At 41.6% G+C, this 23,340-nt stretch overlaps 1 protein-coding gene across 4 annotated transcripts in view; it reads right to left on the reverse strand.

The window, feature by feature from the left end:
• TRMT9B (tRNA methyltransferase 9B (putative)) overlaps window positions 1-23,340 on the reverse strand; it is a 56,341-nt gene that overhangs the window by 27,894 nt on the left and 5,107 nt on the right. The gene's annotated exons all lie outside the window — the stretch shown is intronic.

Raw genomic sequence — 23,340 nt, forward strand, 5'->3', positions numbered from 1 at the left:
GTGTCTACTCTGTAGTATACAGAAACACGTCAGTACTAGCATTTTGGTGGCCACGGCCTTGTGTCTTTGGACTGCCTCACATCCAGCTGTATTTGTGATTAGGGACAACCTCTAGTGTGCAGTACTGGTGAGATGCAGGGCCTTGCCTTTCTCCATGGCCACTGAAGCAGGGAGGTTTTCCTGCTTCCCTCACCTGGTGGGATGGTATATTAGTTTGGTAGGGCTGCCATAACAAAGTACCACAGACTGGGTGGCTTAAACAACAGAAACCTATTTTCTCACAATTCTGGAGGCTAGAAGTCCAAGGTCAGAGTGTCAGCAGGGTTGGTTCATTCTGAGGGCTATAAAAGGAGGATCTGTTCCAGGCCTCTCTCCTTGGCTTGTAGATAGCCGTCTTCTCCCTGTGTCTTTATATCATCTTCCTTCTACATGTCTGTGTCCTAATTTCCTCTTCTTGTAAGGACACTAGCCATATTGGATTAGGGCCCACCCTAATAAACTCATTTTAACTTAATTAGTCTTTAAAGACTGTATCTTCAAATACAGTCACGTTCTGAAGTACTGAGGGTTAGGACTCCAACATATAAATTTTGGGGAACACAATTCAGTCCATTCAGATGGCTTGGTGGGTTGAAAGGTGTCCCCCCCTCAAAAAAAAAAGATATGTCCATATCCTAACCTCTGGAACCTATGCTTGTGACCTTATTTGGAAAAAGCCTTTTGCAGATGTAATTAAGTTAAGGATCTCGAGATGGGATCATCCTGGATCCAGGTGGGCCTTAAATCCAACAAGTGTTATTATAGGAGATGGAAGAGGCGAAGACAAATAGGAGAAGGCCACTAAAGACAGAGGCAGAGATCGGAGCTATGCTTACAAGCCAAGGAACCCCTGGATCCTCCAGAGGCTGGAAGAGGCAAGGACAGACCCTCCCCTGGAGGCTCCAGTGGGAACTTGGCCCTGTCTTTTTCAGATGGTCTTCGTTTGTGCCCATTTTCCAGCCTAGACTCTCTTGATTTCGTGCAGTCCCCAGTGTATTCCAGAAATTTTTCTTCTCTACTTAAGACGTCTAGGATTAATTTCTGCTGCTTGCAATTAAAAACTTCAACTAATTTTATTTTAAATTTATTTGACTTATTTATTTTTGGCTGTGTTGGGTCTTCATTGCTGTGCAGGGCCCTCTCTAGTTGCGTCGAGCGGGGGCTACTCTTCGTTGCGGTGCACGGGCTTCTCATTGCGGTGGCTTGTCTTTGTTGCAGAGCACGGGCTCTAGACACGCGGGCTTGGGCTTCAGTAGTTGTGGCATGCGGGCTTCAGTATTTGTGACTCATGGGCTCTAGAGCGCAGGCTCAGTAGTTGTGGCGCATGGGCTTAGTTGCTCCGTGGCGTGTGGGATCTTCCCGGACCAGGGCTCGAACCCGTGTCCCCTGTATTGGCAGGTGGATTCTTAACCACTGTGCCACCAGGGAAGCCCTCGACTAATTTTTTAAAAGTATCAGTAGTTGTTACAGTCCAGTCTGTTCAGAGAGATGCAAAGATTCTGAAAACCATCATTAATGTTTCAGAATGGGAATCTGGCAGCTAATGGCTTACAGTAGCAAAAGGCTAAATCAGTTAATCACCTGTGGTCATAGGAATGAGGCGCCTAAAGAGGCAAGGCTGTGGGGACCAACTCTGCCATCCCCGAGAACAGTACAGAAGACCATAAGGAATTCCAGAAGGGAGATAAGACATTCAGAGAGCTTAAGAAAGAGTAAAACAAACTCAAATTACTTCATTCTTAAGCCTGATTCTCTTATCTCTCGAAGCTGTAGGGCTAAAAGCAGCTGAAAATTAAACTCCAAGTTAGAGCGTGTGGGTTGCCAAATTACTTGCATTCACAGAGTCACCAAGTATTTTATGAGAAAGTTAGGACATTTCTTGGGGGGGATAGACTGGGCCCTGAGAACAGGACTGAGACTTAATGCATCCAGCACCTCCTTATTTCCTTGTAGGCCCTACAGTTCCCCCACCAGAGAGGGTTTCTTGTAAGAGGGACGCAGGCTGGCCCCCTGCACACCTACATTCCCTCCACCTCTCAGTGTCTCCAGGTCTGTACCCAGCCACTTTCCTGCACGGCCCAGGGAGACGAAGCCAAACCCCGAAGGCTTACACACCACGAGAATTACAGACGTTGAAGGTAGAGAACAAAGAGCTGGGGTAAATGTCCACACGTGTGGATTCTGAGGGAGACTGCCAAAAAGAGGGAAATATAATTTTAGATTGTACCAGATTTACCAACATGGGCGCCCTTACCAGAGGTTCTGGATTCACTGTGCCAACCTGCCCAAAGTGAGGGGCTCCGAGGAGCTTGCCCATCAGGTACATCAAAGTCTGGACTCAGTGGTGGCCCAGCCAGAATTGAGATGCCATACGTTCCTTGGCCAAAGATCAGCTAAGGTCTGGCAAGATGACTTGCTTCACGCCATGTAGTGGCTGCCGGATTGGCATGTTAGTAACAGAGAAACACAGTTTGGGGAAGAATCGTATGGATGGACTTCTCAGAATGGCTCACCGTGTGAGAATTTTTAACTCAAGAATATAAGATGGCCAGCACAACCTCCTCCTCCACTGCTCGAGAGCTTTGACCCTTTGGGTGCGTGAACTCCTTGGGCTGCCATGTTGACAAGGATGGAGGCTATATATGTGCTCAATAATATGATCCTTTTTCCAGGCTGATCTTGCTACCCCTGTGACCGAGTGCTCAGTCGACCAGCAGCAGAGGTAGTAAACCCTGAGCCCACGATGGGATACAAAGCTCCAAGGGAACCAGCTATTTGGCTGACAGCAGGTTGATTGTCTGGGGCCACTTTTCATCATGGAGGGGCAGCAATTAGAGGAGAATTAGATGGGGTAAACATTCAATCTGGATTTGCATTTTCTTTCTTTGCCTACCACGCTTCTGTTAGCAACACCATCTCCTAGCACCATCTCCAGGAGGCTCTGCTTTGCCCTCAGGCTTCCATCTGGTTTTGGCCAATGAAGGGCAGAAGCAGGATTTGGGAGGAGACAGAGGTGAACTTATTTATTATGCCAACTTCCTCCCACAAGGGCCTGGGTTTAACAGTGGCTTTGTTTCTCTCCTGACGGCCACAGCTTCTGCTGGGCTGCTCTTTCCAGAGATTAAAGTTCTTGCCAAGTAACTAGTCTTTTTCCCTTTCCCCTTCAGGCCTAGGGTGAATATTGCTCCCAGCTGCTACCCCAGCGTGTTTCACCATCCCTTGTCACGTTTCCTAGGGGCCCTGCCACTTGACTTGAGGATGGAACAAACATTTCCCTCTCTTCCCCCAAGATGCCGTGTGTGTATGTGTGTGTGCGTTAGCAAGGAAAGGGATTATCCACAGCACGCCAGAAACAATCTCTCTAAATCAGTCATCTCCCCAGTGTTCAAGTCCTTCAACATGGATGTTGGCCTAAGGGTCACAAAACCGGATATCATATTATCCAGCCTTAAAAGGAATGAAAGTCTGACGCGCACTACACCATGGATGAACCTTGAAGACATTATGTCACGTGATGTAAGCCAGACACAAAAGGACAAATACTGGATGGTCCACTTATGTGAGCTTTCTAGAGTAGTCAAATTCATAGAAACAGAGAGTGGAGTGGTGGTCAAGGTTGGGGGGTGCTGGGGAATTTGAGGGAGGAGGGGGGGAGTTACTGTTTAGGAAGTTTCAGCTTAGGAAGAGGAAAATAATTCTTGAAGTTGGTTGCCCAACAATGTGAATGTACTTAATGCCACTGCTCTGTGCACTTAAAAATGGTTAAAATGGTAAATTTTAACAGATTTCTGCCCCTTCTCCTGCAAGTCCTGCTTGGGTATCGTAGCAAGTAGTTTCAGCCCATGACAGTAACTGCCCCCTAACGTCTTTGGGACCCTGCCTATTGTGAAGTGTGGCCCCTGCACCCCCTTTCTCCACAACTTGTGTTGTGGGCATGGGGGCTCTGCAGACCATATTTCTTCCTTGCCAAGTGGCTCTGCACACAGGGCACACCACATCAAAGCGAGTCCGGTAGGCGAGAGGAAGGAGGAGGGACCAGCCCCTTTCTGGTTGCTTCCTGTTCCTGCCAGTATAACCTGGCAACAGTCCTGCACCCCACAGCACCATTTGCTTCCGGGAGCAATCAGTTCCCAGTTCTTTTCCACTCTCCCAGCACCAGCCATTTGCCCACCCCTGAGAGATACCTCCAAGCCAGGCAGCACTCCTGCCAAGAGATCTGTTCCCAGCCCCTCAGGGCCCCCTGTCTGAGCTCTCAAGGTAACAGCACTAGCTAGCCAGCACCCCCTTCCCAGATTCTGGGTCCTAACTCCATTGGTCCTCTCTGAGTTTCTGAGGTCTGGTTCCCAGCTCCAGGGGCCCCTCCTCTAAGCTTCTAGGTTCTGAAAAGCCCATTCTCTTCTCTTGGGTCCCCCAACACAGGATGACAATTCCTACCTTACTTGTTCCCTCTATGACTTTCAGTCCTCTAATACCTATTTAACCAACTCCTTATAAATTCCCTCTGTTAACATAACTAGTGGGGTTTCCGTTTTCCTCATGGGATGTTGACTAATACTACTATATTCCTGCACTTCCGTGCAAGAAATGAAAACAAGAAAGTGTTTCATTTCAACAACCTGCTATAGTTGTTTATTGCCTGTCTACTTTAACTGGTTTGTAAACACCATGGAATCAGGTGTTTTTGGTTCACTGACCTATACACCCAGCACTGTGAACACAGCCTGGCATACAGCAGGCACCCGTATCATCTTAACTGGATAAATGAAGAGGACATATTTAATTTGAACGTAAAAAACCAAAATAATTCTAGTCATGAAAATGTGCTTACAATATATAAAAGTTATAACCACGTGCAAATATATCCAAGGCGAAAATAATGTAGTTTGCAAAGCTCACTTTCTGAAATTCTTAGCAATATCCATTTTGTGCTTTTCCCCCCATTTTCTTGTTTAATAATTTTAGTCAGTGGGGGTTTCTCCATATTTTTCTTGTTCATTAGAGCATGTTATCCATAAGTAGTCAGTCAGTGTGATATTGCAATTTATAATAAGAAATATATATTTGGTCTTCCTCCACTGTTTCTGGCACAGAGCTCCTAAAACCCTTATCATTTCCTATATGAGAGCCGTAGGGGCATCTTTTGTTATAATATTTAGTTTTGTCTCAGTTCCCGAAACAGCTCCAAGAGCATAAAAGCGAAATGAGTGTCTTCTGTTATTAATAAATAACCAGCCCCTTTCAACCACACCTGAATTTCTGTTACTGAGGTGACCTTTGGAAAGCCCCTAAGGAAGGGGCTGGTTGCCAGGGGAACCAACCACGTGACTGGAGGGTTGGACATACAGGCCTTTCCCCCAGATCTCCAGAGAGTTCAAACACCAAGGGCCAAGGATTTAATCAATCATTCCTTCATTAAAAACCCAAAAGGATAGGATTTGGAGAGCTTCCATGTTGGTGGACAAGAACATATCCACATGTCAGGAGGGTGTCACACCTCAGACTCCAAGGGGGCAGAAGCTTGGGGCCCTGAAAGGTCCAGACCTTGCCCTACGCATCTCTTCCATCTGGCTGTTCCTGAGTTATACCTTTTAAAAACAAGCCAGTAACCTAGTAAGTAAAATATTTTCCTGAGTTCTGTGAGCTTCTCTAACAAATTAATCTAATCCGAGTAGGGGGTCATGGGAACCCCCGATTTATTAACCAGTCAGTCAGAGCACAGGTGACAACCTGGACTTGCCATTGGCATCTGAAGTGTGTGTGTGTGTGTGTGTGTGTGTGTGTGTGTGTGGCAGGAGGGTAGCAATCTTGTGGGACTGAGCCCTTAACTTGTGGTGTCCAAGTCTATCTCCAGGTGGATGATGTCAGGATTGAGTTAAATTGTAGGACACGCGGCTGGTGTGGCAGAACTGTCAGACGTATGGGAAACCTCCACATCTGGGGACCAGAAGTGAAGCAGTGTGAGAGTAGGGAAGACAAACACGAGTGTGTTCTTCCTTTACATTCATTCAGTCAATAAAATACACAGTTTAAAAATCAAAACACCAATACGTTAAACTTCACAAATAAAACTTCAAAAGGAGAACTTGGGGCATTTTGATGTGATGAAAAAATACTGTATCGGGAGATGACGTAGGCCCAGGTCGTCACTGGCCATGTGACCTTGGGCAAGTCTCTTAGCTTTTCTTAGTATATGTGACTTCAACTTAGATATAAAGAAGTAGAGATCATTTCTAAAGTGCCCTTCCTCTTTTAAGACTCTGATTCTTCAAATAGAAATGTGCTTTAACATCCCAAGAGCACAAGATAACTTTCAATCATCGACAGTCTATCCCAGACTCGAATGTCTTTTCATCACAGTCCCCAAACCTATCACTCCGCCCAGACTGAGCCTGGGAAAGTGTGAAGTGACTGACAGTCAAATAAAAAGCTTTGGTGCCAATTCCTATTTCCAGGTCCAAATGAAATTATAATTTTCTGTAGCTAATACTTTTTAAACTTGGCTGGATATTTTTAAGACCCTAATCTGTGGAGCAGTGTTAATATTGACAGCTGCATGAAACATCTAACACATTGGAATACATTGCAAAGCTCAAAAAAGACCAGGTCAGGGCAGTGAACTCTTCTCTTTCCCTGACATCTAAACATGTCAGACAGCCCAGAAGACATCAGCTGAGATCTGACTAATGCGGCACAGGCTCACAGCAAAGAGCCCTGCACCCACGGAGCAATGAGAATGAACTGGAATAATAGTCCACAGAAAGAACTGGAATAATGGTCCACAAAAAGAACTGGAATAATAGTCCATGGAAGGAACTGGAATAATGGTCCACAGAATGAACTGGAATAATGGTCCATGGAGGGAACTGGAATAATAGTCCACAGAAGGAACTGGACTGGAGGAATCAGGCTCCCCAACTCCAAACTATACTACAAAGCTACAGTAATCAAGACAGTATGGTACTGGCACAAAAAACAGAAATATAGATCAATGGTACAGGATAGAAAGCCCAGAGGTAAACCCACGCACCTATGATCACCTAATCTATGACAAAGGAGGCAAGAATATACAACGGAGAAAAGACAGCCTCTTCAGTAAGTGGTGCTGGGAAAACTGGACAGCTACACGTAAAAGAATGAGATTAGAACACTCTCTAACACCATACACAAAAATAAACTCAAAATGGATTAAAGACCTAAATGTAAGACTGGACACTATGAAACTCTTAGAGGAAAACATAGGAAAAACATTCTTTAACATAAATGACAGCAAGATCTTTTATGACCCACCTCCTAGAGTAATGAAAATAAAAACAAAAATAAACAAATGGGACCTAATTAAACTTAAAAGCTTTTGCACAGCAAAGAAAACCATAAAAAAACAAAAAGACAACCCTCAGAATGGGGGAAAATATTTACAAATGAAGCAACAGATGAAGAATTAATATCCAAAATGTACAAACAGCTCATGCAGCTCAATATCAAAAAAAAAACAAACAACCCAATCAAAAAATGGGCAGAAGACCTAAATAGACATTTCACCAAAGAAGACATACAGATGGCCAAGAGGCACATGAAAAGATGCTCAACATCACTAAATTATTAGAAAAATGCAAATCAAAACTACAATGAGGTATCACCTCACACCAGTTAGAATGGGCATCATCAGAAAATCTACAAACAACCAATGCTGGAGAGGGTGTGGAGAAAAGGGAACCCTCTTGCACTGTTGGTGGGAATGTAAACTGATACAGCCACTGTGGAGAACAGTATGGAGGTTCCTTAAAAAACTAAAAATAGAGCTACCATATGACCCAGCAATCCCACTACTGGGCATACAGCCTGAGAAAACCATAATTCAAAAAGTCACATGTACCCCAATGTTCATTGCAGCACTATTTACAATAGCCAGGGCATAGAAACAACCTAAATGTCCATCGACAGATGAATGGATAAAGAAGATGTGGTACATATATACAATAGAATGTTACTCAGCCATAAAAAGGAGTGAAATTGGGTCATTTGTAGAGACGTGGATGGACCTAGAGACTGTCATACAGAGTGAAGTAAGTCAGAAAGAGAAAAACAAATATTGTATATTAACACATATATGTGGAATCTAGAAAAATGGTACAGATGAACCCGTTTGCAGGGCAGGGCTAGAAACTCAGATGTAGAGAACGGACGTGTGTGGACACAAGGTGGGAAGGGAAGGTGGGATGAACTGGGAGATTAGGTTTGACATAAATACACTACCATGTGTAAAATAGATAACTAGTGGGAACCTGCTGTATAGCACAGGTAGCTCAGCTCAGTGCTCTGTGATGGCCTAGATGGGTGGAATGGGGAGGGGGGAGGGAGGTCCAAAAGGGAGGGGATATATGTATACATATAGCTGATTCACGTCATTGTACAGCAGAAACTAACACAACATCGTAAAGCAATTATACTCCAATAAAAAAAATAAAAACAAAATGAAACAAAAAAAAAGAAGGAACTGGAATAATGGTACAATACAAAGTAGAGTACAACTGCTATAACCATTCTCTCTGTACTGTTCTGTGTGATGGAGAATACAATACAGTATAGAAGTTGGTCCAATGCTACTTTAGAAATAGTGCGAACAGAGGAAAAACAGGCTTACGTAAAAGACATCACAGAGTCAAAAGTTCAAGGACAGTGAAAGAACAGACTGGTCTGTTTAACGATAGCACGTCTACAAAAGTGAACAGAGTAAATTTGTTGTTTTCATACAATTTTGTTCACAGAAGTAAAATACAATGTGTGTGTACAAAATATATATAAGTAAGAAAATATGGTTTTCTTACCTGGAAGAAGACTAAGTAGTATTGGAGGGGGCCCCAGGAAGGGGCTAAAAACGGATGCTTACTATCAGTGAGGGAGCCTAGGATCTCAAGGAATTCTCTCTCTCTCTTTCTCTGTGTGTGTGTGTGTGTGTGTGTGTGTTTATATATAAATGACACAAAACAGGAAAGTAGACTTACAAGCCTGCGTGAGCACAGAAGTAGGCAGCTCTGTCTCAGAGCCCAGGATGGAAGCCGGGCTGTAACCACGAGAGGGAGGGACTCTGGTTTTCCTAAGTGTGTGAGGAGGAGATGCCTCTGTGACGACTTCTGAAGGACTGCGGATCGGTTGCTTCTCTCTGTGACGCTGCTCAGGCCAGGCCAGGGTAGTTAATACAGGGCATCTTTTCTGTTCATCACGCCTGAGCTCTTCTCGTAATTAACCGACATTGTTAAATTGCATAAAACCTACTGGGAGAGGTGGAGGTGCCCTGCTGGTGCCTCCTGCGAGCGACTCGGAGTCAAACCCCCTGGGCTGCCTGTGCGCCTCATCCCGAGGACCGGTCCCTCCCGGGGGGGCCGCTGAACACCCAGTCACGTGGACTCCAGCTCGAACCTCGCAGGATCACTAGGATCCCTCTTACCCTGACTGCATCCTGTAAGCATCCAGACCTCAGATGAGAGAACATGAAGAGATTCTGGTAATTAATTAAAAGAGCTATGGTAGCTCCTTATGACAAATAAATCAGAAATTGCTAAAGGATCAATGTTTGTTTATGAAAGGAAAATTCTTCTCTTCCAGCAACTCCAAAGAGCAAACCCATGGCTTTCTAGATTAAAGGAACAGAAATCAGGAAGCTCTGCCCGCTTTGTTCCCCTTCTGACCTCATCCTTATCAAACAGGCCACGTCCCAGGAAGGGCACGTAATTCTGCAGACCTTTATAGTCCCTTAGCATGTACGTCTTTTGTGATCTGGGTAGCATCTCGTTTAAAATAGAAATTCATCTATGGTGTTGTCCCCTTTTAGAAACCGTATCACAAAGTCCTTCAGCCTGTGCAGTGACAATGGTAAACTAAACTTGTAACAGTGCTTCAAAAGAAATTCATAATTTGTTAATAGCTTAGTCCCAGTTATTGCTTTCATATGGACAATCACTATACAGTATAAAGACAATGTTCTAAAAATGTATTTAGTACTGGTCTGGCTTTCTAAGCTGATTAGTGATTGTTATTCTACTGTGGGAATGACAGCTTCCATTCTTAACAAGAAAAATTTAAAATTCAGAATTTGCTTTCCCGAGAAATTACCAATTTTAAATAGCTGCTTTAATTAGAAAGGATACATACACTTAGGTATAGTGTGTTAGGGGCAAAAACTTAAGAAATAATCGAAATGACGTGGGCTTGAGTTGGTCAAATGCCAACAGAGAAAGTCATTTTAATGTCAGCTGTACTACAAGAAAAACCTCTGAGGTGAGCAAATATTGTCCTTGTCCCTCTGACTTCCCTGTGTTCTGCTGAGGTTCCGTCTTTGTGTGGAAGCAATAGGGTAGAGCAGGAGTAAAGAACATGGTTTTGAAGCCCTGAATTCCTGCCCTGTCTCATCCCCTCATGGAACACGTTTGTTCCTAAAGCCTTGGATGGTGTTTTACTTGTGCTTTTGCCCAACACACTAGTGTTTAACTGGTGGAAGATTTCAGGGCCCTGTACATATCTTTAGATGATCATTTCAGAGAGAAAACAAATACAGGAATTGATTTACCTTGTGCCCTACAGTTAAGTAGTGTTTGCACACAAAATCTACAGAAGATTTCTGCTTCTCAATCCAATTTTTTGTGTACTGTGAACAAATTTATTTTCATACTACCTGGGTTTTGTTACTTATACTTCCCATACCTCAGGAGTATTAACCATTGGTGCTTGTACTGATGATGAGGCTACCTAATCCTGAAATGCCTTTGGATTATAATCTCGTAATGTAAAACTTGAAAGGGACAATTAAAAAATGTAAACGAGATGATGTTGTAACCTCTATTTTTTGCTCCTCTGATCTGGAGGAATGAGGCCGTTACTCCCCCTCCCCTTCGCCCCCCCTGCCATGCACCTCCCCAGGGGCCAACTCCCAGGCAGACAGGCTCCACTCATTTCCAACTGATGGCTTGTTCTAGAAGCCAGAGTGCTTTCTGATCTCCCGCTGCATCTTGCTCCTTCTCTCGGAGGGTGGGTGGTATTAGCATGTGCCATCCAGCTCCCGTACTCGTCTGGGAAGCCCTGTGCTAAATAGACAGGTACTGAACTCAAAATTTAGACCGATTTTAATAAAAACCTAGGTCACATAATTGAACATTAGAAATAGCTGAGGTTGACCCTTTTCCTTACCAAGGTATTGTTTATTTTAATCACTTTTAGGGAAATCTTTCTAACATATACCACAAACTTTTTATGTATATGTGGCTTTTTTTTTTTTTTTGGCCACGCCTCACGACTTGCAGGATTTTAGTTTCCCAACCAGGGATTGAACCTGCGCCCTCAGCAGTGAAAGCACACGGTCCTAACCACTGCACCGCCAGGGAATTCCCTTATGTCTTTCTAAAGAGCCTATATAGCACATTTTTTAAATTGATTACATAGGAGTTAATTATGACAAAGTATCATAGAGCAGCGATGCTCCCCAGAGCCTAACAGAGTGTCTGCATTTACGCGAAGTGGCACTAGGTTTTGAATGCATCTTGACTGTTTCTCTGCCCTACCCTGCTGTGGGCAGTCACTTTTCACTCTCTCTCTCTTCTCCCTTGTAATTTGCTGCTCTTCGTTGGCTTGGGGCTTAAAAGAGATCAGACAACTAAATCTGTTGGAAGCCTACCTAAAAAATGGAGAAAAAGACATTCGGGTCATTAGAGGGGTCAGCTTTGGATGAACCAGTTTGGTGACATCTGTACTGATGGCTCTCAGGCTGTGTTGGTTCTGGGTCATGATCTGGAGGCTGGAAAAGGCTTGCTGGACCTGTGGCCTCCCGCTAAATCCTTGGGTGCTGTCCCTCTGATTGTCAGCCTTTGGTTTTTCAGGCAGAGCTCCTTGACCTCAGCTCCCCCGCTGTGTGCTCGCATCAGTGCCGATTCTGTTTCATTTCTACTGAGCTCCTTCCTGATAGCTCACATCTCCTAATTCTCTCCATTGTCTGTAGCAGTCCACACCTCTGAAAACCAACCAGTGCAGTAGCGGGGTTTGAACGTTTACCTCACACACCTGAGGCTTTCAATTCAAAGTAAGTGCCACAGTTATGAAAGCTGCATAGAAGGAGGAATTATGCCAGTTGAAGAAAAAAAGTTGTCTAATTTGCAGGCAGCTTGCATTGTATTTTATAAGAATATGTTTGACATTTTAAGCTTTCCTGTGGCAATAAATTGTACTTCTCCTAGCAGCAGGAGTTATTAAGTCTGTGCCCAGAATAAACCAGACTGTTTGGAAAGTTTAATTTTTTCAGTTTTCATACTCCATTTTATGACAGTGTTTGTTTCTTCAGCAATAAGCCTATAAGGATACACCTCTATTATGTCTAATTTAAAACTATAAGTACCATTTTTTAACCTTCACAGAGTTTCGTCATAATCTACTTTAAAAAACAAGTTAAATACAGTTTGATTCTAAATTAAAAATTAAATAAGACAATTGGGATTGACATATATACACTAATATGTATAAAATAGATAACTAATAAGAACCTGCTGTATAAAATCCAAAAAAAATTAAATAAGACAAAAGATTTAACATAAAGCACCTATGGCAAGATGGAAATATTTCTTGGTGATGATTATACAACACTTAATGGAATCCAGGAAGCCATCTTCATGGACTGAGTGTTTGCATCTCCCCCAGAATTCATATGTTGAAGCTCTAACCCTCAGTGTGGCTGTATTTGGAAATGGGCCTATAAGGAGGTAATTAAGATTAAATGAAGTCATAAGGGTAGGGTCCTGATCTGACAGGATTAATGTCCTTATAAGAGACACCAGAGGGCTCTCTCTCTCCATGTGCACACAGAGGAAAGGTCATGTGAGGACACAGAAGGTGGCCGTCCGTAAGCCAGGAAGAAGAGGGCTCTCACCAGAAACCAGACAGGCTAAAACCTTGTGCTGGAACTTCTAGCCTCCAGAACTTGTGAGAAAACAAATTTCTGTTGTTTAAGCCACCCAGTCTACAGTACTTGGTCATGGCACCCATGCTGACGAAGACACCATCTATTTTGTGATAAGCACACTTATTTTACCAAGAAAGGTGATGCTGTGTCATCAACTGTAAGATGTACCCCAATTCCAATGATGTGGAAATGTGAAATATTAAAAAATAAGGATGAAATACAATGTTTTTGATAAATAGTTTTAAAATAACAACAAAAATAGGACAATACTGACTTGAGTTTTTAGAAGTAGCTTTCTCCTTAGAAAGGCCAGTCAATAGTCTACTTCGATCACCAGATCTTTGTTTGATGGCCTCCTCAAACATGAGAAGTTGCACAGCTCATGCATGAGAAAACTAAATTCAAATATGGGCAAATCGATATAAAAACAAAGCTTTCACTTTTATTGGGAACCTAACTCAATTTCCCCAGAAAGCCTGAGATATTGACAAAACGGTGCCTTATCAGGCTGGATCTGCTCCTACTTCATTAAGAAAATGTAAACCTCTTCAGTTTCCCTCTTTCTACCCCACAGTCTTGTACATCCCTTTTGTTTCTGAATCATCAGACTCCTGTCAAGACTAGCCCCTCTCCCCCGTTGACCCCATCTTTCCTGGGACAATAGCCTCTTCTTTCCGTCCCAGCGTTAGGCTCTCTCCCCGTGGCCTCCTCTCCTCAGCCAGCAGAGACACAGAGCTTAAACAGAAACAGAAAACCACACACAAAGCAAGCCATTCCCAGACCCTACTTCTGCCCTCAAGCTTCACACTCCTCTTTCCTTTTGGAGAGGGGTCCACGAGCCCCGCCGGCTTCCTCGTCCTTCATTGTCCTCTCAGCCCACTGCAGCCTGGCTGCCACGTGACACACTCTGTCACAAAGGTCTCTCGGGTTCTCCTGCCCACGCCACCCTGGAGAAAAACTGCACTTGAATTTCACAGGACGGTCATTTTGCTGGCACCTCTGGGACTGACCATTAGCACGTGGACCAGAATGACCATTAGCACGTGGACCAGAATGTAGTCTTTCTGAAGCCACTGGTCATCCAGCAATCAAGAAGCCTCAAACAGCTAACGTGCTGCTCAAGCGAAGGATTCAGGACGCTGAGGAAGGCTTGAAGGGAAATGGTTGCAGGATATGAGGGCGGAGAGGGAAGAATGTGATGCTGGCGTGGCCAGGCCGAGGAAAATACCAGCTGTGTGTGGACTGAGGTTCAAGCTCTGTGTCACAGTAAGTGAAAATCAAGCCATTGGTGTCACTTATAAATACTTGAGAGCCAACGAGTAAATAAAACTGTATAGTTAGTTTCCGAAGGACTAGAATCCACCTGTACTGATTCTACAAGCCCAGAGGTCCACCATGCCACACTGCAGTCTAGTTCAGATAAACAGATCCATGATCTAACTAAAGTAGTCACAACTTTAACTAAATTAGTTGGTACACAAAGTATTCAAAAACTTGAATAAATGTTTTAATGGTTACTAATACCTGTAATAAAATTTCCATGGGGCTTCCTTGGTGGCGCAGTGGTTGAGAATCTGCCTGCCAAGGCAGGGCACACAGGTTCGAGCCCTGGTCTGGGAAGATCCCACATGCCACGGAGCAACTGGGCCCGTGAGCCACAACTAGTGAGCCTGCGCATCTGGAGCCTGTGCTCCACAACAAGAGAGGCTGCGATAGTGAGAGGCCCGCGCACCGCAATGAAGAGTGGCCCCCGCTTGCCATAACTAGAGAAAGCCCTCGCACAGAAACGAAGACCCAACACAGCCATAAATAAATAAATAAATAAATAAATAAATAAATAAATAATTTTAAAAAAGAATTAAATCTTAAAAAAAAAATGCTGACTTCCATCTAAAAAAAAAAAAAAATTTCCATGTCAAAATATATCATATAGTTTTCCTCCATTTTTAAAAATATTCAATTATTCTTCAATTTCCTGTTTTAAAGGACGAATCATAATACACAGAGCACCGGGAATCACTCAAAACACCAAACCAGGTGGTTAAAAGTTTGCCACTTGACGGTTGAGTCAACAGGGCATGTCTTGCCTACAGCACAGTCATCTGCTTTTAACAGCACAAGTGGTGGGATTTCTAGTAGCTTCTGCTTTTCAAACATTCACTATCATCCTAAAGTGGTATGTTATACATAAAACCGTCAATGTATACCAAAATATATCATCCTAATGAAAATAAAAAGCTTCTGTATGCACATATTGCCAATGCATCTCAAGAGGCCTAAATTTTAACAAGTAGAATAGACAGATTATCAGTTAAAAGATCATAAATTACTTTAAAAATGTCTGGCTCAACATTCCCCTTGCAGGTTTCTACATCTACTGCATAAATATAGGTGTGCGCCTGTGTCTGTATAGCTTTTTTTAAGGGAATGGTGGATGGTCTGGCCCAATTTTTCATGGTCACATAGGAACTACAACATTCTTTGCTAGCAAAACAAGAAAAGGTAGGTCTGCATTTCTGCCAACTTGATGCAAAGCCTCAAGAGCTTCCTGCAGAGAAAAGCCAGGCTGGAGAATCCAGGCAGTGTCTGCAGTAGGAAAAATTAATGGTAGAAGGTTGGAGAGCCTTGATAATGAAGGCTTTTTCTTTCTTTCTTTCTTTCTTTCTTTATTCTTCAAGAAACCACTTAAAATTTTATTCTTTAATTAGTAACCTTGGGGAGGAAAAGGACATCAGGACTTAAAGGCAGAGGCAGAGACCCGAAACCAGCTGGGTTTTCCTTGTTAGGCTGGAGCACAGTTTAAACCAGGGCAGAGCCCCTCCAGCTCTGGGCTCTGGCTGCAGCCTCCTCTCTACATCCTGGTCCCAGGTTGGTTTGGTTGCAAACTGGCTTCACTTCATCCGAGGCTTAAGCCTTACAGCTTCAAGACCGACATTTTCTCTGGTTTCAGGCCTGTCAGTGGATTCTCTGGGCTCTGATCCAAGTCTTTAACCCACATGCAACTGGATGGCAAGAAGTAGTTTGCTCGGAAGTCTGATTGAGTACATCTTCCTCACCTCCTAAGAGCTTGGGTGAAGTTTCTCTGCCTAAGGTAAGTGCAGCTTGTGAAATGTTTCAGCTGGGATTAGAATGACAGAACTGCTCTTGTTTATTAATTTCCCTGAGTTGGAGCCATGTTCCCTACCACCTGACATGCCATCACCTGGACCCCTGAAGTTAACATTTTCTACTCTAGTACATGAAGTGCCTATTAATTTTTTTAAAATATGTAGGTAATTTTAAAATTGACATCTTGCATTGATGTGGAACATTGGTTACAACTGATGAACTGATATTGGTACATTATTATTAATAAATGTTCATAGTATATAGTAGAGTTCATAATTTGTACTATACAGTTTTATGGGTTTTGCCAAATGCAAAATGTCACGTATCCACAATTACCCACATACCATGCAGAATAGTTTCACTGCCATAAAAATCTCCTGTGTCCACTTATTGATCTCCTCTCCCCCACCCCCAAAACCCCGGCAACCACTGATCTTTTTACTGTCTCTGTAGTTTTGCCTATCCAGATGTCATATAATTGGAATTATACAGTATTTAGCCTTTTCAGACTGGTTTATTGACTTAGCAATTATGCACTTAAGGTTCCTCCATGTCTTCTTGTGGCTCCATAGATATTTTCATCACGGAAAAATATTCCATTGTATGGACAGACCGTTTATCCATTCACCTACTGAAGGACATCTTGGTTATTTGCAAATTTGGGATGTTTGTGTTATAAACATGCACGTGCAGGTTTTTGTATGGATTTGCCTGTTAATTTTTCAGTGCTCGCTGACACAAGCGTGGTCTAATGAGAGCAGACTTGTGGATGCTGTTTATTTTCAGCATCCATGAGATACTCACTTTGGGTCTGCTTTTCTCAACATCCTTAACACCTGTTGGACTCTCAGCTATCATCTCTGGCTGGCAGATAACTTCTACAGATGTATTTTCTGAAGCTCAGTTACCACTAATCACCAAAAGTTTATTTTCTTCAAGGCTGCTGTTAGAGATGAACGAGATTCCTTTGTTGACTCCACAGAAGGCTGGTATCTGCCATTGAGATTTAAAGAGAGGGAGCAGTTCCCATCCAGCAAATGCAGCAATTCCTTATTTGTTGCAGATATGTCAGTGTAACTTTCCAGGGCTATAAATCTGTAATGGGAATAAAATTACCTAAAATTTCAAATGAAGTGTCATATTTTAATGCATCTATTTCCATAAAGGGATTATCTAAGTTTTGGGTGCACCAGTGTTCTTGACATTGATATCTACTTCCACAGCCAAAGGAAGAATATTTTTCTCTGTACGTGGAAGGTCCACAGCCAATGACTGTAGCCCATCTCCTTTTATCTCAGCTTCCAAGCCAACAGATGGTTGTTGGTTCTGCTGCCTGTTTCCAGGAAGTTCATGGTCCCCTGTGTTATGTTTTTGGTCACATGGACCAATTCTGTTCGATCTCATGCTGTTGATCCCCTAGTTCTTTGTGCTGCTGGAGGATATTCATGTGACTCCAACTCTGACATTCTAGATGCCAGGCCTTTTCACTTAGAGACATCTGTGGTCAATGCATCATGGTAGTTGTGACAGAAAAGCTAGCTTCCTTTCTTGTGTGAGGATGGAATTTGAGACCCTGGGTGTTTTTCTCAGCAGGCAGCTTGTTTAGATTATCTCAGATTCCTTTTTCTGATGAATTCGGCAGAGGCATAGCTGGACTTCAGCCTGACAGAGTATTATGCCGAAGAAATATAACCAGGAAGGATCCTGAGAGGAAATAATGTTCTTTTTTCCCTCCATTTAACTTCATTTAAAAATCAATATGGTGGGTATATACCCCAAAGAATTGAAAGCAAGGGCTCGTAGAGAGATTTGCACACCCATGTTCACAGCAGCATTATTCACAATTGCCAAAGGCAGAAGCAACTCAAGTATCCATTTAGTAATGAATGGGTAAACATAATGTGTATATACATACAGAAGAATACTATTCAGCCTTAAAAAGAAGTAAAACTCGGATACATGCTACAACATGGATGAACTTTGAGGACATTTTGCTAAATGAAATAAGCCAGTCACAAAAGGACAAATACTGTGTGATTCCAGTAATGTACCTAGAGTAGTCAAATTCATAGAGACAGGAAGTAGGAATGGTGGTTGCCAGGAGCTGGGAGGAGAGGTGAATGGGGAGTTATTGTTTAATAGGTATAATTTCAGCTTTGAAAAATGATAAATGTTCTGGAGATGAATGATGGTGATGGTTGCACAACAGTATGAATGTACTTAATGCCACTGAACTATACACTTAAAAATGGTTAAAATGGTAAGTTTTATGTTATGTATATTTTACCATAGTTTTTAAAAAATCAATATTGCAATTAAGGCAGTAATACAACACAACTAGCACCTTAATCTTGGGTGACCATAAGTCCTGGTTTGCTGGGGCAGTCCCCACTTGTGCTTCTTTTCCCCAGGGCAATCATTAATACAGGCAGACCTTGAAGATATTGTGGGTTCGGTTCCAGACCACCGCAATAAAGCAAATATTGCAATAAAGTGAATCGCATGAATTTTTTGGTTTCCCAGTACAATAAAAGTTATGTTTGCAATATACTGCAGTCTGTTAAGTGTGCAATAGCATTATATATTTTAAAAATGTACATACCTTAATTAGAAAATACTTTATTGCTAAAAAATGCCAACCATCATCTGAGCCTTCAGCAAGTCTTAATCTTTTTGTAATAGTAACATCAAAGATCACTGATCACACATCACCACAGCAAATATAATAATAATGAAAAAGTTTGAAATATTGTGAGAATTATCAAAATGTGACACAAAGGCATAAAGTGAACAAATGCTGTTGGAGAAATGGCACTGATAGACTTGCTCAATGCAGGGCTGCCACAAACCTTCAAACTGTAAAAAACCTGCAAAGTGCAATAAAATGAAGTGCAATAAAACAAGGTCTGCCTGTAGCACCCTTTTCCCTCTCAAAAGTGTCCCAGGTTGAACAATAAGTCACATGATCACGCTGGATCTATTTCATAATTGCACGAATCATTGCACTGTCATCTTCACTGGCAAATGTCTTAACATTTAGAATGCACCTGCATTTTCTAGAATTACTCTAATTACAAGCTCGATGTCCCGGAAAACATATCCGATCTTTTTTATTTTTATTTTTTAACTTAAAACAACACTCGTTTATTTGCTCACGATTCTGTTGGTTAGACGTTTGGCATGACATGGCTGAGTCTTCTGCTCAGACTCTGACGAGACTGAAATCAGGATATCAGCCAGGCTGAGCTGTCATCTAGAGGCTCTGGCGTAAAATCTGCCTCCAAGCCGATTCTTGGAATTGAATTAAATTTCTTGTGGTCATAGGACTGAAATCCTTGATCAGACTGAGGTCCCCCTTTCCTTACTTCCACCCTTAACATTTTAAAAAAATTATTGATTACGTGTTGAACATTGACTAAATACCAAAAGCAGCCCTCTTTTCTTACAAACTCCTTACTTCTTTAAACACCAAAACCCTCTCTTTTTGGCTTTTTTCTAAAAATTGAGGTAATGTTGGTTTATAACATTATATAAGTTTCATGTGTACAATATTATATTTTGACTTCTGTATACACTACAGTGTGCTCACCACCAAAAGTTTAGTTTCTGTCACTGTACAGTTGATCCTTTTACCCATTTTGCCCTCCTCCCACCCCATAACCACTGCTGTGTTCTCTGTATACCTTTGTTTGTGTTCTTTTGGTTTGTTCGCTTATTTTGTTTTGTTCTATATTCCACATAAGAGTGAAATTATATGGTATTTGTCTTTCTCCCTCTAACTTATTTCACTTACCATAATACCTTTAAGATCCATCCATGTTGTAGTAAATGGCAAGATTTCATCTTTTTAGGGCTGAGTGATATTCCATTGTGTACATAAACCACATCTTCTTTATCCATCCATCAATGGGCACTTTGTTTCCATATCTTGGCTATTGTAAATAATACTGAAGTGAACATGGGGCTGTATATATCTTTTTGAATTAGTGTTTTCGTGTCTTGAGATAAATATCCAGGAGTGGAATTGCTGGATCATATGGTAGTTCTATTCTTAATTTTTTGAGGAATCTTCAGATTGGTTGCACCAATTTACAGTCCCACCAACAGAATATGAGGGCTCCTTTTCTCCACATCCTTTCCAACACTTGTTATTTCTTGCCTTTTTGATAATAGCCATTCTAATGGGTGTGGAGTGATATCTCACTGTGGCTTTGTTTTGCATGTCCCTAATAATTAGTGATGTTGGACATCTTTTCACATGCCTGTTGCCCATCTGTATGTCTTCTCTGGGAAAATGTCTATTCAGTTCCTCTGCCCATGTTTTAATTGGGTTGTTTGGGTTTTTGTTGTTGAGTTGTATAAGTTTTTCATATATTTTAGATATCAACCCCTTGTTGGATATATGATTTGCAAATATCTTCTCCCGTTTGGTAGGTTGTCTTTTCATTTTGTTAATGGTTTCCTTTTGCTGTGAAGAGGGTTTTTAGTTTAATGTAGTCCCATTTGTTTAATTTTTGATTTTGTTTCCCTTGCCTGAGGAGACATCCAGAAAGACATTGCTAAGACCAATGTCAAAGAGTGTACTGGTTTCAGGTCTTAAATTCAAGAGTTTAATCCATTTTGAGTTGATATTTTTGTGTATGGTATAAGACAGTAATCTAGTTTCATTCTTTTTCATGTGGCTGTCCAGTTTTTCCAAGAACATTTATTGAAGAGACTATCCTTTCTCCTTGTATGTTCTTTGCTCCTTTGCCATAAATTAATTGTCCATACATGCGTGGGTTTATTTTTGGGCTCTCAATTCTGTTCCATTAATCTGTGTGTCTGTTTTTCTGCCAATAACATGCTGTTTTGATTAGTATGGTTTTATAGTACAATTTTATTTTATTTTATTTATTTATTTTATTTATTTATTTTTGGCTGCGTTGGGTCTTTGTTGCTGTGTGCGGGCTTTCTCTAGTTGCGGCAAGCGGGGGCTACTCTTCGTTGCCGTGCACGGGCTTTTCATTGCAGTGGCTTCTCTTGTTGGGGAGCACGGGCTTCAGGAGTTGTGGCTTGCGAGCTCTAGAGCACAGGCTCAGTAGTTGCGGCGCATGGGGTTAGTTGCTCCACGGCATGTGGGATCTTCCCAGACCAGCGCTCAAACCTGTGTCCCCTGCATTGGCAGGCAGATTCTTAACCACTGCGCCACCAGGGAAGCCCTATAGTATAATTTTAAATCAGGGAGTATGACGCCTCCAGCTTTGTTCTTTTTTCTCAGGATTGGCTATTTGGGGTCTTTTGTGGCTCCATATAAATTTTAGGATTTTTTGGCTCTATTTCTGTGAAAAATGTTGGTGGAATTTTGATAGGGATTGCACTTAATCTGTAGATTGCTTTAGGTAATATGGATGTTTTAACAATGTTAATTCTTCCGGTACATGAGCATGGAATATATTTCCATTTCTTTGTGTCTTCTTTGATTTCTTTCAAAAATGTCTTACAGTTTTCAGTGTACAGGTCTTTCGCTTCCTTGGTTAAATTTATTCCTAGGTATATTATTCTTTTTGTTGTGATTGTAAATGGGATTGTTTTCTTAATTTCTCTTTCTGCTAGTTTGTTGTTAGTGTATAGAAATACAACATATTTTTGTATATTGACTTTGTATCCTGCAACTTTACTTCTAATAATTATTTCTAATAGTTTTTTGGTGGGGTCATTGGGGTTTTCTATATGTAAAATCATGTCATCTGCAAATAGTGACAGTTCTTCCTTTCCAGTTTGTATACATTTTATTTCTTTTTCTTGCCTAATTGCTCTCCAGTACTATGTTGAGCAAGAGTGGTGAGTGTGGGCATCCTTGTATTGTTCCTGATCTTAGAGGGGATGGCTTTCAGTTTTTCACTACTGAGTATGATGTTAGCTGTGGGTTTGTCATATAATGCCTTTTTATGTTGAGACATGTGCTTTCTATACCCATTTTATTGAGAGTTTTTATCATAAATGGGTTTTGAATCTTGTCAAATGATTTTTATGCATCTATTGAGATTATTATATGGTTTTTGTCTTTCATGTTGTTAATGTGGTGTATCATGTTGAATGATTTGCCAGTATTGAACCATCCTTGCATCCCTGAAATAAATCCCACTTGATCATGGTATGATACCTTTAATGTATTGTTGTATTCTTTGGTAAAACCTTCTAACTCTTGACAAGCTCACTTACTTTGATTTCTGTGGGTTAAAGGGAACAGATAAAAGACATGGTCCTAGATAGCTGCCATTTTTTTTGTCTCTGTCGGCTGACTTTTTGTTTTCTTTTAAAAATATCAGTAGATATTCTTTGAAGTCAGAAATATGTTTATGGTTCAGTTAACTCCACCTTTCACCACACCATGAGAAAATACACCTCTTTCTCTTTAAGAAAGCCACTGTTCTCCATACTCATGATAAGAGTACCATATTACTATACCCCTTGAGTGCCATCTCCCCCAGAGCATCAGTCTCCCAAAGGTAGAGCCATATATCTTTAGCACCTAGTACCAATCCTGGTACAAAAAGGTGCTTAGTATCCACTTCATAGTCAGTGAATAAACAAATCATGCAATGATGTTCAAATACTAGTCCTCAAATTTTGCTTTAAAAAATATACAGAAAACCCATGCTCTCTCTATCCACAACCCCAATTCAATCTGGCACATCAGTAATCTAACCAGAGAGTGATTTCAGATTTGGATGTTCTACTTTATAATACACTTGGCAAATCCAAAGATCATTTTGATTTCCAATCCATAAAAGGAGTTGTATCCTACAAAGCTGGATAAGCTTTAAGCTCCATATAGGTGAAGACAAGAACTCATCATGCTTATAACCCACAGGGAGGAAAAATCCAGGTTTTTCTCTTGAATGTTTACTCAAATATGAATGAAAGAGAAAAACTGTGGGAGGGGAAAGAAGCTGGAATTAGGTCATTTGTGTGTTACTGTAACATAGAAAGATGAATACTACTTACTTTTCCTTGCAGTTAATCAGATTAAGGTTCGATTCAACCAGTTCCTTCCTGAGAATACACTTTAAGTGGGGTTTAGTTGGGGGCTCAGTATGGAAGAGAGTGGATTTGTCTTGAAGCTGCATTTACAGAGAAAGGGTACTGTTTTTATTTTGATGCGTTTATTTTTGGTGGCTTGGGCAGAGTGGCTAAACTCTTGGTGTCACCACTGGACCCAAAAGAACATACTATTCATATTATAGTGTGGTTTACCCCAGGCAACATTT

This window comes from Balaenoptera ricei, chromosome 21 (assembly GCF_028023285.1).
Source record: "Balaenoptera ricei isolate mBalRic1 chromosome 21, mBalRic1.hap2, whole genome shotgun sequence".
In the NCBI taxonomy this organism is placed as follows: domain Eukaryota; kingdom Metazoa; phylum Chordata; class Mammalia; order Artiodactyla; family Balaenopteridae; genus Balaenoptera; species Balaenoptera ricei.